This window comes from Euprymna scolopes, chromosome 28 (assembly GCF_053919585.1).
Source record: "Euprymna scolopes isolate OS-2025 chromosome 28, ASM5391958v1, whole genome shotgun sequence".
Classification (NCBI taxonomy): Eukaryota; Metazoa; Mollusca; class Cephalopoda; order Sepiida; family Sepiolidae; genus Euprymna; species Euprymna scolopes.
Window position 1 is genome coordinate 33,352,318 of NC_136509.1, and position 18,531 is coordinate 33,370,848.

An 18,531-nucleotide genomic window follows, 5' to 3' on the forward strand; every position below is an offset into this window, starting at 1 on the left:
AACTTTTTCCTCCACTCTGCATTTTGCTAAGCATCAAATGTCATTTGCAAATATGACTTGCTAGCGGGTTCAACCATCTTGCGATCGCGTCACAAAGTTCAGAGAGACGGTTGACTTAGCTCCCACTCCCATTTAAAGATCGATCTGTTTCTGGATTACTCAGAAAACAGTGGGCAGTGTATAAGTTTAGAGGATTGGGAGAGTTTTAATAACCTATATTCTTCTTTCCTATTTGTGTGTGTATGTATATATATATTATTTATTTTTTTGTCTGAATAAAATCGCTTCGCAAAGTTTGCTAAACTAAATTTTAAGTGAACATTCATAAATTTCTTGTAAACACGAGACAAAAACTTCCAAAACAAACTTTCGCAGTTATTTATACAAATTAACATTTTGGCAACTTTGATAAAAACTCATTCATCTTTTTAAACAAGACTGTAAATAAGACGATGAATTATTATGCCTCGTCAGCATATTTTTCCTTCTAGCTAGCTAGTATATATTAGTTTTATAGAATTTACCTTCCTTGAAAATCAATGAACATATTTTAAGGATTTTTATTTATTTTTATTTTTTTTTTTTTAAATTAAATCACCTTAGCAAAACTATTGCATATATAAAGGGAAAAAAACAATTACAAATGAATAACATCAGATATTGATTTATTATAGACTGTTCAAAAAAATGGGTATGCAAATTATGTTTAGCTACATTCATGGGGAGGCAAGTAAGTAGGGACACAAATCTATAAAAATCAACAGAATTTCCTATGGACAGAAAAATTTGTTGGCCATTGCAATTCCAAGACTATTTTCAAGAAAATTGAGTAGAATTGGAAGTGGGGATAAGGTTGAGAAGCCAAAAACTGTACAGAGTAATTACCCCATAAATGCTAGACATGGTCATTCGGTTTTAAGCAACCTATTCTCTATAAATAAAACGATGTATGTATGCATGTGTGAAAATATTTAACCGATAAACTCTTAAACTACTGGTCACATAACACTGAAATTAACAGGAAATAATAATCATGCACCAAAGATGGTTTACAATGAGTAAAATCTTTGTTTGGATGGATAACAGAAATGTCTGCAGGTTGAAATGCAAAATGTTCATTTTAACTTGCCAACCTATTTCTATTACTTTTGCACATGCACAAATTCATTCACAGCTTTAAGTGGTTTAATTTTAAATTTTATCTGTCGATAGCTGAAGCAGCAAGGAACACGACTGGAGCACTAAATGTTTGATTTTTTTTTTTTAACTTTCGAAATCAGTATTCAGAGCTCTATGGACAAACTTATCTTTAGTTGACCTTTGACAACTAAATATTTTCGTTTACTAACCAAATAAAAAAAGTTACTAGCCAAACTCACGTGATTTTTGGAATATGACATTTTCATTCCGTGACGAGTACGTACATCAAAGATTTTTCTGTATTTTTTTAAGTGTAATTCTAAATATGCACCGAAGTTTGTGTTGATACTTGAACGTATAAACATTCGGATTCCTTCAAAAAAAATTTTTTTTTTTTTTTAACAGCCCTTGTTAAAAAAAAAGTGTATTGTTCTAAACCTTTGTTTAAATATTTTGACTTTCATTTCATTACAAAAAAATAAAAATAATAACCGCCCCCCCCCCAAAAGATAAGTGTTTTATTATTTTTAGTCGTCACTTTCAAAAACACTCGCAAGTGCGACTGCTTCAGTGCTTCACTCACAACATAAAGCCCTGATATATATATATATATATATATATATACACAGGGTGTCCGTAAAGTTACTATACAGTCTTATTGTTTTATTGTATTATATTTGTATTAATAGTTAATATTAATAATAAAATGTTAATATTAATAGTGTGTATATATATATATATATATATATATATATATATATATATATATAGGGTGTCCACAAAGTCTGGCTACATAATGTAGCCAGACTTTGTGGACACCCTGTATATTATTTAAAAAAATTTTTTTTTTTTTTTTTTTTTTTTTTTAATGTAATTATCTACTGACACATGTTTCGTCATCTACGACTCATCAGAGTGACTGAATATAGCATTTAGGTAAAAATGCACTTTCGTAAATAATTGAATTCATTCAAAACATATCACCAAAACAAACAACACATATATATATATATATATATATATATATATATATATATATATATATATATATATTTTGTGTACAGAAAGTTGTTAGTTGAGACAGGTCATTGGTACCGTCGGTTTCAAGCCCGATAATAAGGCCCGTTTAAGGTATCCTTATCGAGCTCTCTTCAGCCAACATTCGTCTATCTTATAACCGGAAGTGTGAAGTATATATACCTCGCGAATCCACGTTCAAATCTCGTTTTGTTTAATCCCCCCCCCCTTTTTTTTTTTTTTTTTTAATCTATCTATATATATATATATCTATATATATATATATATATATATATATATATATATATATCGGGTAATGTAATACCTAATTTTCAACTTTGAATTATTTAAATTTAAGATCTAATTTCGAAAAAATGTTTTTTTTATATGAATCGATTTTAATTTGAACCCCATTTAATTTTAAAATCTCTTTCCTTATGTATAAAAACTTCAAAATCTGTATTGGTATCGGTTAAAAACTTTAAAATTCGTTTAATTATATCGAACATTTAAAAATTTCCAAAAATACGTTTAAAGTTTAAAAAAAATATATTTTTAATTATATCGAATCACGATTAAAAATTTCGAAATACGTTTAAAAATTATTTTTTAAAAACCCAAATCTTTCAAGGTTTGGGTAAGTGAGTATTTATCTATCCTAAGTGATTTCCCTAGTTTATTAACATTATTATATTTTTCTATAGTTTTAAATTCGAAATAGATTATAAATTACATTTATAAAATATAATTTTTTTTTTTTTTTTTTTTTTTTTTTTTAATATATATATATATATGACATTAATTAAAAATCTATAATATAATTGCGATTAAAATCCAAGTTTACCGACTAATTATTTATGTATTTACAATTTCTTTTCCTTATATATATATATATATAAAAACAACATCTAAGTGTTGTTCTTTTCATTGATCCAATATATAAGTACGCTCTTAAAATTTGGATTTTCCTTTTAATTGAGCACTCTGCTGGAATTCTTTTTCCAAAAAAACTAATCATATATATATATATATATATATATATATATATATATATATATATATATGAGAGAGAGAGAATTGGGTTTGTAATGATATGAAATCTGCATGAATCAAAATATATTTGAGCGTATTTTACACTGGACTAGGCTGGGAGACCCCCCCCCCTCCCTGCTAACATAAGAATAATACAAAGTATATAGATATGTAGAATTTATAGACTTCTATTGTTTATATTATTATTATTCTAAAGAGTTTTAATTATAAGTCAAACGTTCAAGTAATACTTTGCAATTAAAAATACGAACAAATGGCCACTTTTGTAATTACATTGGATTAGAATACATGAATGTTCGTATTATATTCGATTGTATTTCACTTTGCACTATGTCAACCTATCATGAGATCATATAGTCATTGAGAAAGACACCCCACCTCCGTGAAAATATTGATTGTTGTTTTTTGTGGTGGAAAATCCAACTCCCTCTAAAAGGTTCACTCTGGATAATTGCCTTGGTTTTAAAGGAATTCTCTTTCGCTGACCGAGAACAGTGGAGGATGGGATGGGGCAAGAGTCTTTATCTCTTATTTTTTAAATTTTTTTTCGCAAAACTTTTGCTTACTACCAGCTAGATTATTTTACCAAAATACTGCGTTAAGCGTTAGACCACCCTAAAATAAGCAGGTCAGTCTCTCTCTAAATGAGAGTGGTAGTTAAGTGGGGATATGTCCTCACGGATGGCTATAATCTAAATATTCAATCTGTTTTTATTAATTCACCTCCAAACAAGGCACATTACCACGGAGATGTAAGGTACTACTATGAGTTAGAAGCCATATCTATGGGATACAAGAATTTTAATAAGAAAACTTAGTGTGGCATCAATAAGGGCACATGGGAGACCCAGGCCAAGGACAGGCAAACCTGGAGACAGATAATCAGTAAAGGCACACTGACATGCAGACCGTGAGAAGAGGAGGAGGGAGAGAGAACGTTATCGAGCCAACCCTCTAAATGGAAGTACTTTCCTTCGCTGCAAAAGGCAGTTCAAGGCCAGGATTGGCCTCGTTGGCCACTTCTGCACACACCAAAACTCGAAACACAACCATCATCCTCACAGCTGAGGAGTTGCCAAGAGAGACAGAGGGGGGGGGGTCTATAGGGCATCTTAAGTGGGGAGTTGAGCAGTGAGATGTTTGTTGACATTACATTTAAATTTCTGCATGTTAGTACAGTAAGGGAAAAGGGAGTGAGGAAGCGGGTCCAAAGGCTTGCAATAATTCAAGGGAAGGAGCTATTATTGTAGAAAGCTAGGGATGTCGATAGTGAAAGAGTAAGGTTTAGCTGATTGTAAGGTCAGAGTATTTGCGTTGAATGGAATTCAGATCTGCAAGTTTATTCCAATGAAATACTCGTAACAGAAATACAAGGATGTAACATTGTAGCGATGGAACAGGGTTGGAGTTTGATAGACAGTATAGGATTTATTAGAGACTTTTTTTTTTTTTGTACTCTGTTTAAAAGGGACGGAGCGGTTAGCGCACCAGCCCAAATGTACCAACAATACTCCTTGCATGGGTAGATAATGATCTTGTAGTGATATAGCATAATGGCAGGTGTTAGACGTTTTCTAGTCCGGTTGATGATATCTAATGGTTTTTGTTACTTGCGTAATCCTTCAGTAATGATGGACATGCTTGTTGCTGCAACTTTAATTTATGCTGCAACTATCACAAGATTGCATAAGGTCACCGATCTGCCAGTTTGTTATCTACAGCCCCTATTTAGTTGCTTCCCCATTCGGAGGGGAAATTAGACATGGTGGCCTGTTTTTAACGAGGAAAATCCAGCTGCTCAAAATAGGGCACTTTAGATGGAAACAAGATCCTCTCAGTGTACCTTCACGAAGGGGGAGTGTGGGGGGTGCTTGGCCAATAGGAAATGAATTCATCTTTCCTCATTGGGAGGGGCTGGTGCTTTAGATTACCTCAGGCATAAGATATTACACTTTGGTCCTACATCGAATCTGTATTTGTTTCTTGCATAATCATGTAGTTTAATACCATCATTAAGATAGTTTTTAAACATTTTCAATAGTTTTTTTTTTTTTCTTTTATATACCACTGATTAGTGATAATCACTATTTCCTTCCAACTGCAGTAAGGTGTAACACAAGGCCGGAAGGTGAGAATAATCAAGCCAGCATCTCTAAAAAAAATTTTCTTGGTAGCCTCATTGGCATTCCTTGGTTGGGGCGCCTCAGCAGTTAACAGTAAACTAACTCCACCCCAAAGAGGGAAGGCAAGGCCTATGAGAATAGTCCTCCTAGAACTACCTCGGCCCAACAGATAAAAGTCCACCGAAATGGCCTAGTTTCTGCTAGACTGTCGAGAACTGATCCCCAACTGGCATCTTCCAGTTAGTCTTTGAGTAACAGATTGATCCCAGATAGATTGATACCATAAAATTCTTTGGAAAAAAGTTAACTCTTATTGAAATTAATTTTGAATTGTCTACCTGTTATCATATCAATTTCTTTATGTATTAAACTTTTTTTTGCGCAGATAATGTTACTAAACAAATGATTCTTTAGTCTTGGGAGCTGGAAATCAACAGGATGCCACAAAGTGAAAAATGACTCTTACTGGATTCAAACTGTCTCAGAAGAGGGATCACTTTAAAATAAATTTCCAGTATTAAAAAAAAAAAATAAATAAAAAAAATAGCAAAAATTGATTTCTATAACATTCTCTTTCACGTCAATAGATTTACGATTCAGTTTTCCAGTAATAAATTGGGTTAGCATTATCTTTTAAATCTGGCTTGTCTTTTTATAAGCTAAAGGATAATATCGAATTCTATTTTAACATTTGTTTTACATACTGGCATGCATTTGACAACCTTTAGAAATTGACTTCCAAACTATCTCTGACCAGGTCTTTATTATCCCTCTTTCTCTAAAATTCATTTTTGTCACCTCCCATATTTTCCTTGGCCTTGATCCATGAACTGAACTTGCTGTCTCAACTGTTCTACATCTATTAGCATAAACTATCATCCATTCTTTCGATGTGACCATACCATCAAAGTCTCCGGTTCTGCACACCTCACTATATTATCCAGAACTAGTCTTCCTCTAAAGTCATCAGATCTAAACCTGTCTTTATACACTCGCATGACACATCCATCCAAATAAATTTGTTATTTATGATTAATACTTTGACATGATTCAGTTTCATTTTTCTTTGATATATTTCTTTGATATCTTTAAGAAAATGTGCTTTCATATATTTTGTCTCGAACAAGCAAAACGTGTGTAAGCCCAAACAGAGTTGATTAATGGTTTGCTTAACAAGACATTAAGATTCCACTTTAGTGAACCAGCACTGGGATATCCTGTGACAATTACTAAGCACCAACCACAATTGGTTTTCCATGGCAAAAACATAATACACTTAAGTGCCTTTTTTTTTTTTTTTTCTTTTTTCCATTGTAACTCTTAGAATTAGATACTCGTTGAATAAAATAAAATTAGAACTTCAACCGACTACTTTCTTTTAGCATAATGGTAAGACTGTTTGCTAATGGGCTGGAAGACTAGGGTTCAATCCTCAATGAAGTTATACCACCAAAGACTTGAAATAACCATACTAGATATCCCCTTGCTAAACCTTAAGCATCATAAAGTGAGCTGATCAAGGGGATTTTCCTTCGACACAAATGCCAACAGTCGAGGCTATTGTTTACAAGACTTGTTTTCTGAGATATGTCTCCGGTTATGTGCAGCTCTAGGCGGTTCACTCTCCCAGACTTGGGCCTTCTCTCATCTAAAAACGGGATTAGTTTAGTGTTAATTGCCTGAGGTGCTCCTAATGTCCCACTTTTCAACCCTTCTGTCACATCATCCCACCATGCAAGGGAGATAGCTGTCTCTAGCATTATAAGGTGATGATTAAGGGTAAGTAAAATAGTCCTGACAAAGGAGTAGTGCTTCCTTCATCTTTGCAGTGTAATAGTTAATGAAAAAGGAGCCTTTAGGTCGCCCTTAACTATGGTTAAACACTTCAAACTTAAACTGAAACTTATTTTACTTGTTATTGTTTTATTTTATTTATTTATTTATTTATTTTATTTTTTTCAAACGGTATTAGATATTATTTTACAATATTGAAGAAATCAAAACGAACGCAAGTCCAGTTCTGAGTTTCAATAAATAGACAATATGGAAGAAACGGTGACTGACAATAATGAGCAGAAATAACGTACTCAATAGTTAAGTAAACCGTTTAAGTTCCAAAATATATTGCTTATCTGTCCAACTAGTCTTGGGGATTGGAAATCGATAATGCCACAAAGTGAAAAATGAGATTCTTACAGGATTCAAACTGTCTCAAACATATAAACAGATGCAGTAATGTTTTCCTAATTAAAATTACCATCGTTTCATCTTATCCATACCCCCCCCCCTCTCTCTCCAAGAAATGGTTACAAAGAATACCTTTTATTTTTAATTTTTGAAAAAACAAAACCACTTGAAAACTTTTCATAGCAACGGAAAAGGCACGGCTAAATAAAATCCAAATCGAGGAACGCATAAATAGCGTAAGTTAAACAACGGTTAGTTGACCTACATTTAAATTTGCTTGTTTTTTGTTTGAGTATTTTGAAAAAAATATTTTAGCCTTCAGAAATGATTCAAAATATTTTGAATACTTTTTATTTTTAAAACAATGATAAACAAATGTCAAATCTATTATTGTTTTGGTCAAACTTACTGTAACGTCCAGGTTTCGTCAAGAAGGGAGAGAGTCGATTTCTCAGTGTTATTATGTATGAATTTGCAAAGAAAATGTGGACTAATTCTGTGAGAAATCTAATCTATAAATGACTGCATGTCTAGCTAGGGAGGGATTGGCTGGGTGAAAGAGAAAGAATAGGTTAAAGAGAGAGAGAGAGAGAGAGGTAAAGAGAAGTGTTTTTTTTTGTTTTTTGTTTTTTTTAATAGAAATAGGTTACACTTTTTACCCCGGGTAGCCCCAGCTAGTAACGGTTAAGTATGTTTTCAATATTTTGCATTTTTACAATACTAAAATTAATAGACTCTATGGGCTCAAATTCTAACTCCTGCAGAGGGACTACTATCGTGTACAACCATGTTTATAGCAGTTGTCACGATGTTGACAACTGCTTTAAACATAAATTTACTTCGGTGCATTCATTCATTTTTTTTTTTTTTTTTTCTTTTTCTTTCCCAGACCGTTATCCTCATCTTCATAGATGTTGTTTTACCACGTTTCGGCTAACCCATCCTCTGGCCTTCTTCAGGTGGTTAACCATGACAGGATAGGAGTGCTGAATCTTGTAACTGTATCTCCAGTAATTACTGCCTTCCATAGTTGTTGTTGCCTCACCACGTTTTGGTCAACTAATCCTTTGGCCTGCTTCAAGCAATTCTCATCTAGAACCGTGGACTCAATGCCTTTATCTGCTGTGCCACGGGCCCCGAAGGAAGGCAATGATTACTGGGGATATAGTTACAAGACTCGACATTCCTATCTCATCGCGGTTAATCAACTCGAGAAGGCCAGAGGATGAGTTGGCCGAAACGTTGTTGAAACAACTAAGATGAGGATAACACTCCACAAAAAAAATGTTTTTTAATGAATACAAATTATGAAGCCTCATCTTAGAATATTCAAAAAAGATATAAAATATAATGAATTTACTCCTTCAACATGCTATTGCTGTTAAAGTAATTTTTTTTAGACTATTATAATAATTTACAAACGCTACTGATAGTGTTTAGTCATTTATTATCGCTTATGTTTGAATTCATGTTTTGAAACATGACAAAGTGTAAATCTGATGACGTCATACTAAAGTTACAATTATTTTATGGTAATCTTTTAGGATCTGCTTATAAGCAAATCCAAAATGGCTCAGTTGATAGAACATAATAATGAAGATCTCAAGGTTTTGGCTTCGATTTCTGATCATAGCATTTGCTTTGTTGGGAATTTATTATTTTACTATTAAAGTGATATATTGTCCTTTTCAAAAAGTACGTAAGATCTGTGACATTTCGAAAGCAAATTCTGCAATGTATTTATGACATCTTAAAAACAATCCTAACTGACACAGACAAAATCTATTTATATAAGATTTTGTAAACAAAACCGGCAACTAAATCTTAGTAGACAATTCTTCTGTATTACAGTTATTAGACATTTCCAACGTGACTGTCAAGATTTCCTGGCAAAGGCAGGTGTCTTTCCTAGCATATTATTTAGGAACATTGTGTGCGTGTTTTGTATAAAGTATATTACACCCAAACACTGTCTAACATCTATTTTGTTGCTAAATAATTAGATCTCCTGGTGAAAAAAAAAAAAAAAAAAATTTCTTTGATGTCAAAAATAACCTCTTTGAAATTCTTTTGTAAGAGGTCAAAGTTGAAATATTTTCTATTTAAGGTGTTGTTGCTGTACGGTTCTCATTGCCAAAATACCTGTTTACTGCTTTTTTTTTTTTTTTTTTTTTTTTTTACGAGCAGATTCCTTTTATCATTTCCTTGAAATGAATGAGAACCTACCCTTCCTCCTCATCTTTCCTGTCCATCCTTGCTCCCCTCCCACTCTTTTCCTGATAGCATTTCTGACTTGCTACAAATTTGGTTTTTCTCTCAGCAGAATGTTTCTCCAGAAATCGTTTACATATCAAAGATCTGTTCTTGTCTCAGCTGGCGGTCATTCTGACTATCTTTTGTTTATGCAAGCATTTTATCATGTGCAACTTTATGTACAAAACAATCATAGGATTGTGCTAAGCCAACACTCTGTATGACGTTTTCTATATTATCTACAGATCATTGTGTATGTGTACATAACATGTATGTATCACTTTTTCTTAGAAACTACTGGGCTGATTTGGTTGAAATTTTGTATGAGCCTTTGTTATAAGGTGTAGCGAATTAAGTATTATGCTTACTTTAATAGGCATTAAGCACCACAATACCACATTTACTCTAGAAGTTTGGCATAAAGCACTCATTCTAAGTGAATGGGATATAACGTTTGCTTGCTATTAATAGGATAAAATGTTTAGCATGCATATGTATGTATATAAAATTATTTTGCCAGATTTTACACCCAAGCTGACAAGTTGAACGTTGATTTTAACCAGACAATTTTCATTTCTTATTGTTGAAGCATTACAATAAAATAGATTCTTACTCGAGCTGGCTATTACGTTTGCCTGTTTTTATTGGGCAAAAGTCTGTGAGTGAATGTGATAAACTAGATGAATTAGATCAGATGAATCAATCTTGTGGTTCAAAGTCTTACAGAATATTGTTGAGAGGTAATATTTTCACATAAGAGAATTCCATTGCTCAATATACTAGTTAGAGCTAGTTGGCCCCTCAACAAGGAGGGATTGGACCTAGTAATTCACTTGTTTGTTTGTCCGCATTTTTCTCAATAACCACGCCTTGTTTTTTTTGTTTTAATTTTTTTTTTATACAAACATTAGAACTGATGAAAGTTAATTTTTGCCAGAAAGGATTTTCCGGGATAACTCTGTCCCCCCCCCCCCCAGGGGGATTGCATTATAGGGGTAAAGTTGCCCCCAAATCATTCACCCGAGGAGGGGACCCTACATGCTTGGCTTGTTTTTAATTAAATATTAACAGTAGTTACAACTGAAAAATAAGAGAGAAAGAAGAATCTTATTAAATATTAAGAGTAGTCTCCCTTAGAACAAGTAACAAAGTTTTTTGGGTTTTTTTCTGTAAGTTATAATGTTCATTTTATTTTACCCAACTATCAAAACACCAGTTTAATAAGCCCACCTCTCTGAGAGGCACACAAACTCAACTGACTGCAAGATGCCCAGAAAGCTAGCTATGACTGACCTCTGCTGCCCATCTGCTGGAATATATGTAAATATTAGCGGAACCACCACAGGAAAATCACTTGAGATAATCGCTAGTCAACATCTACTAGAAAAGGCCAATCTGCTACCAATCTATGAGCATAAAAAAAATGCTTCTTAGACCTCCTTGTCCTCCTCTCTCGTATCCGAGCAATTAAATTTAGTTTAGGTGAAACAAAATCGAAGCTGTTATCTCATATATGAAGAAACATCATTTTCTCAAGTAGGCAAATAGAATTCCGGTTAGCCAAACTCCAAATCGGACATATTCCCTGTTCGTCTCCTTGTTTAATAGTACCCACTTGCAAATAGTCTGCCATTTGTATGCAGTGCAACTATGCAACCACCTAAACGTGCAACCACTTAGTGCATGTCATATATATATATATATATATATATATATATATATATATATAACATGCACTATATGTGTGTGTGTGTGTGTGTGTTTAGTAATGAACTAAATTAGAATATAAAAAACTTATTTATGGTGAAAACGAGGTTACGAGGTCTTTAATCAAATTCCAAAGATTTCAAAAGATCTGGTTACAGGTTTCAACTCATAAATCAATGTTTTTTTGTTTTTTTATCGTGCCAGATATAGCATGTTAGCTACTTGATTTAAGGAGCTAAAAATAAATAAATAAAAGACTAGAACTTCAAGTTAAAAAAAGAATTAACCAACAATAAATATTAAATGACTAGGTTCTAACCCAGAAAACAGCAATTCTTCCCCATTTGTCAGAAACATTTTTCATAGAATAAGAAAATTAAAGGACAAAATCAAGGAAGTGAGACTTACGAGAATGCTGAAAGTTAACTTAAGGTCAATTTTCTAAATCTCAATAACCCTTAATGAGGGTTGTGAAGGTCTACCACAAAACCTGGCCTATAATTGTGTTTCTTGCAAATATATATATATATATATATATATATATATATATATATATATATATATATATTAATGACTACAGTTTATGAAAATGTGACACTATTTTTCTGAAAAGCAGTACTATTTTCACACGTGCTCCGGTTTTCAAAATCGGCATAGAAGTCCTGTTTTGTTTGCCTTGTTCCCTGAACAATTACTATTTTTGAAGGTAGACATGAGGGGGGAGGGTATTTAGTTCCCACCCACTGCAAGAACTGTGACCCATGTCGGAAATTGGGATTGAGAAGTTGGTGCCCTAGACACTCTGACCTAGAAAAGGTGCCTGGGCAGCCCCGTCTACATTCTCTGGTAAGGACGTCTCAGGCGATTAGCAATAAACTAACCCCTTCTCAAAGAGAGAAGGCAAAGCCTGAGGAAGTAGACCTCCTAGAACTGCACAGGAACAAAATTACACTGCAATCAATAGGGATCAGATCATTACAGGAATGTCGACAACCATTTAACATTTACTATCATGCATACTTTGGATGCTTTTGCGGGGGGGGGGGGGGCACAAAAAAAAAACTTGTCTCTCACTCATTGTCAAGGTTCAAAAGAGAGTCGTCAACCTGATAGGTCCTGAACACTCATCTAGGCTTCAACCTGTCCCATCGACGAAATGTTGCATCCCTCTGCCTATTCTACAAGTATTTTAATGGTGAATGGTCTGACGAACTACAAGCACTTGTACCCCCTCGATGTGAACACCTCCGACAAACATGACAAGCAGCTAAATCCCACCCCTTCACTGTAGAGATCTCTATGTGTAAGAAAGCCTTCTACTCCAATAGTTTCTTCCCCAGAACTGCTAGACTTTGGAACACCCTTCCGGGATTCTGCTTTCCCAACTGTACTGACATGCAGAAGTTCAAGTGTAATGTGAGCAGAGATCTTACTACTCATCTCCCTTCATAATACCCCTGCAACTTATGTCCCCGATAGTAGCCCCCCTATTTCAAAGTGGCACTGTGCCTTGTTTGGGGTGAAAATTGAATTAAAAAAAAAAAAAAAGACAAACGAAGCGAGGAATTTTAAGGAAATATTAATGTGAATCTGATTTGGTATGTTTCATTTTATATTGTTTCCTATTGATCAATCCTTGTCTCTAATAAATGTAACATGACTGCAATAATAAAAATGGCAATTATGATGACTGACAGTATTAATATTAATAATGACAGTATTAATATTAATAATGACAGTATTAATATTAATAATGACAGTATTAATATTAATAATGACAGTATTAATATTATTAATAATGACAGTATTAGTATTATTAATGATGACAGTATTAGTATTATTGACAGTATTAATAGTATTAATAATAATAATAATAATAATAATAATAATAATGACAATATTGGTATTAGTAATAATGAGAGTAAAGACGAATTTAAGATATTCCGAACAAATTTTCTAATCCGGAATTGGAATCGGTTGTTGACCTGTAATTGTGGATAGATTTTTATCTGAAATTTTTTTTATTTGTTCTTGATATTTTGTCCTGCTTAATAATCTGCTGAGCATGTCTGCTTTTTCTATTTAAACCTTTTTGAATTAGGTCAGTCTGTCCTATTCACCTCCCACCCCCACCCTTCCCTTCCCCCTTCTACCCGGGACAAAGTAGGATTGGGTGGCCGGGTGTGTGTGTGTGTGGGGGGGGTCTTCTAAAAATGTTTTATCACTCAAGTCATTCTGCTTATCGTTCTTTGCTTACCGAAATGTTTCCACTGTAGAAACATTTTTCTCGCCTGCACGGAAGGTGGTTTGGGCTGATTCAGTTACATGAAAAAAAAAAAGTTTACCCTCCTGTACAACTGGTGTAAATAATTGTCAGTACAGTACACTATCAAAGTTCAAGTCCTATTATGTTTGCTGTGTTCAGTTTCATGTTTTTAGTTTTCTAAAAATAAATTAATGCAAATACCTCTATAAATAAATTGCATGTTCGTGCGTGCGTTATCATTTTCCATCTTTTCTTTTTTTTTTTTTTTTTTAAGCATACAATCGCCTTAACATCGAAAATATAATACCAAAAAAAGATAGTCTCCCCCCCCCCATCTGATGGCGCTATTTTGTCAAACGTGAAACTTTGAACTAAAGTGTATTTTCTTATCCTTCCGGCTAGGGTCAAAGTGTAGCATCTGTTTTGTCCAAAAGAGATACAATAATATCCTGTATTTACACCAGACATTCATAGAATTAAAATGTCACAAACTCCTACAAGAATTTTTGGAAATACTCCTATAAGAGTGCTCTACGGATAAATTTATCTTTAGTTGACCTTTTGACAACTAAATATTTCCGTTTACTAGCCAAACTCACGTGATTTTTGGAATATATTTTCGTTTTGTGACGAATATGTATATTATAAAGATTCTTTTTTTTTTTTTTTTTTAGCAGTTCAGCCCGCCTTTGTTCGGTTCCTATGTACTGTTCATAAATTTATGTGCATATATATTAAAAAGTTTGTCCAGATAACCTACATAAAAAATTTCGTTTTAAAAAAAAGTTTAGACCCAAAACTGACGGAGAAGTTTGGTAGAGTCTGCAAAGATCAACTTTTTCAACTTTGACCTCTTGGCAGCAAAATTTTCGGCCAAAAAACTGATTAAAAAGCTTTCTACATGTCTAAATGCCCTTTATCTAAAATTTCAAATGTTTAAACCCAGAATTTGCTGAATAGTTTGCTAGAGATCACAAAGGTAAAATCTTTTGAACTTTGACCCCTTGGCAACCAAATTTTCGCCCCCCCCCCCAAAAAAAAAACGATTAAAAAGGTTGCCCTATGTCTGAATACACTTTATGTAAAATTTCAAATGTTTAGACCAAAAATTGGCTGAGTAATTAATTTAGTAGACCGCAGAAGTAAATTTTTTAACTTTGACCCCAATTTTAACCCCTTAACATTCATTGTTTTGGGTTCGAATCAGATTAAAAAGTTTGATCCATGTCCAAGTAACCTACATCTAAAATTTCAAGTGTTTAAATCCAAAATTGACAAAGGGATTTTGGTAGAGTTTTCAAAGGTGAAATTGTTAAACTTTGACCCCTTGACAGCCTAATTTCTGGCCAAAAACTGATTAAAAAGATTTTCCCAAATCTCAATACCTCTTATGTAAAATCTCGAGACTGTAGACTGAAAATTGACAGTAATTTGGTAGGGAAATGTACACTCACACACACATTTTTACTTTTATAGATATATAATTGTAATTCTGAATGAGCACTGCATTTTATGTCGAGACTTAAAAATATAAACGATCAGATTCAGATTTTTTTGTTTCTTTTCTAAACAACTTTCATAATAAAAAAATGTATATTGTTCTATTAAACCTTTTCTGGTTGAAATAATTTGACTTTGCTCGTTTTATTTAAAAACAAATAAAGGTTGAAAAGACAGTTTTCACTCGGTAATGAGCTTTGGAAGATGGGGAAAAAACATTCGCAAAAAGATAAACGTTTATAGACATTTCTAATCGCCACTTGGAAAAAATCACTTGCAAATGCGACTTTTTCACCCGCAAAGTTAAGCCCTGTATAATCAGATATATTCCAAAATTAGATTAACCAGAGTAATTAGATAAGTGTAGGTGTTACAATAGTATTGTAGAGTCTGTTGTTGTGCGGGACGTTCATAGAATACTGGCAGCAATATCGACAGATACAACTGTGGAATTTCCACGGATCCCACTAGCATAAATAATATGCCAAGGCATTTCATATTCGTACATAAGCTATCACCTTGCAGACATTAAAAATAAGATCAGCAAAATGATTAATCTAATGCGTCTAAAGTAAGCAATTCTGACTTTATCCATTTTAAAATGAATTGTGCCAAAATTAAATTATGCTGTGCAAATATCATTTACTTGGCCTTTTGGCCAAGATCAAAGTGTAGTATCTGTTCTTCAGATGCGGCACTTCCATTTCTCGTTCTCTTTCAGTGGAGGAGAAATCCTTCACGGCTGAGACAATTTTTATTTTTGTACCTTTTCTCCACGTTAAAAAACGACCCAGGTGTCTAACTCTGTCCCGTGGGGAGGCATTGTAAATAGGTACAATTTTGAATACATTTCAAAAAGTGACATTCATTTTATTGATTTGAATATTAAGCTGACAAATATTCTTACCATACGGTAGAATATTTGTCTTAATTAAATTGTTACAGTCTATACTTTTATAATTTTTTGTTGTTGTGTAATGATATCTTAGAAACCCTTTTTTTCTATTTATTTAAAAATAAAATACAGCGTTCTTATATATGGGTCGTGGAATTGCATTCATCTGCAAAAGATCTAGCTAATTTGCATTCAGTTTTTTCTATTTTCTTATAGGATGATCATCTTTAGTTACTGATTACATGCAAACATTCTACATGATTTATACTTGCGTAATATTTGCGTAAAAAGTTTATAGTAAACACAAAAATCTTTCTATATATATTGATGTATGCGTATATTTATTTGTTTAAAACATTTTGCCTACCAAACTCCTGTTTTTTTGGTCTACAGGCATGAAACTTCATATAGGGTATGGGTATTAGAACCCATTCGAGACATATTTGGGTTTTAGCCAGGGAAAATTGGTGCAAAAATGAAAATTTATTAAAAAAGGGGGGGGGGGATTTGCCAGGTGAAGGTTGAAGACAGCATTACGAATATGAATGCCTAAATAAAGACGTTTATTTTATATTCATTTGCGGACTGCTATCTTCATCCTCATAGTTGTTGTTTCCCCACGTTTTGCCCAACCATTCATCTGGCATTCTTCAGCTGGTTAACCGCGATGTGATAGTAATGCTGAGTCTCTTAACTGTATCCTCAGTAATTACTGCCTTCCATAGTTGTCGTCTCACCACGTTTTGGCCAACTAATCCTAACTAATAACCACCTGAAGAAGGCTGGAGGAATTGTTGACAGAAACGTGGTGGAACAACAACTATGAGGATAAGTCTGCAAATAAATAAATATACAAATTAGTCATCTCAAAGGATTCCAATAAAAAAATTATATATAATACGTTTTTTATTTAAATAATATTTAGCTTGACAATGGTAATTAATTTAAGTCATTTTTTTTTTTTTTTTTAATTTTTTTTTAATAGTATTAACGTGGAAGAGTTTTTTCAAGAAGAAAAATTCTTATTAACAGTAAATTATACAGTGATGTAAAAAGCACTGTGGAATTTCCACGGACCTCACGAGTCTAAATTAGTCTTTTCACTAATCTGAATTGGAACAAATGAATTTCTTTAAGAGTAGCATTAGAGTCGAATCTTTGTAGATGGCTAGAGTCTGGTGTCGGCCCTGTCACAACCTAAAATGAAAACTCTGAGTGCACTAGTTATATTTATTAATAGGGATTTTACTTTAAATACTAAATAATATAAGTTATAAATAGGTGAAAGAAAAAAAAGGGCAAAATGAGGGGAAATAATTAATTCTTACCTTTTTTAAAATATAAATTATCTCCCTTTTAGTTTTTTTTTTTTTTTTTTTTTTTTTTTTAAAGTTTTTTTTAAGTTTTTTTATTTAAAATTGTTTGTCTGGATAATTTAAGAAATTGAAGTAAGTTGCACTTTTTGTTTTAGCATGAATAACATACTCCAAGGATATAAAGAAAAAAAACTTACTGGACAAAATCAAAAATCGATTTTTTTTTCTTTTTTCTTTAAATATTGTATAAACCCCCTCGCTGGTCGCATTCGTTGTAGCCTGACTCACAGGGCCATAGATGCAAACCAGTTGGGCTACACTCTTACTTCTGTCTAGTGGTGGAGTGGTGGACCCTTCAAGGGTCACCAGACTTTCACTAGTCACTGGAAAATACCGCTCTGATGCTCAGGGCACGCAAAACGTACATGACCCTAAGTCTATGTGGCAACATTGTTTACTTCAGTCGTCGCTTTGACTTCATGTTAAATCTGGTCTGTGTCTTCCATTGTCTGGCGTCAGGGTATATCTGAAATGAACAGCATCCTCACTCGGGCTGGCATTCAATAAGTAAATAAAAACTCCAGGGTCATTTTCTTATAAACAAATTTTCTAATTATTCATAGAATGTTAACATATACAGGATATATTTGTATAAAGTTGAGTTCTTTGGGTTCTTAAGGGCTTTTGAATGCCGGTTGTTACTAGACAATCTCCCAGCTAGGAACAAGAGCTTTTCAACTTAGCTTTTCTGGGGGTTTCTGGCCGTTGAGCCAGAACCCAGGGGCGATTCGTTCTCTTCAATGTTAGTCAGCCAAAATCCCCTATTTCTAAAAACACAATGGTTTTTATCAAACGTAATTTCCAGCCACCTACCTTTTGTGATCATTCTATTTTTCCTCTCTACAGTTATTTTATCCCGTTATTTTATATTCTTTTTCTTTTCTTGTGAATCTATTCTTTCTCTTTCATAACCATATCTCTTTAATTCTTTCTTTCTTTCCAATTCTCTCTTTCTTTCTCTTCAATTCAAATTATTTTTCTCTTAAAGAAACTATTATCTTTCTGGTTTGATTT

At 33.1% G+C, this 18,531-nt stretch overlaps 1 protein-coding gene and 1 pseudogene across 1 annotated transcript in view; both read left to right on the forward strand.

The window, feature by feature from the left end:
* Positions 1-18,531, forward strand: part of LOC145249558 (RNA polymerase II elongation factor ELL-like) — a 185,173-nt gene that overhangs the window by 33,229 nt on the left and 133,413 nt on the right. The gene's annotated exons all lie outside the window — the stretch shown is intronic.
* Positions 15,884-16,017, forward strand: LOC145249884 (U2 spliceosomal RNA; annotated as a pseudogene).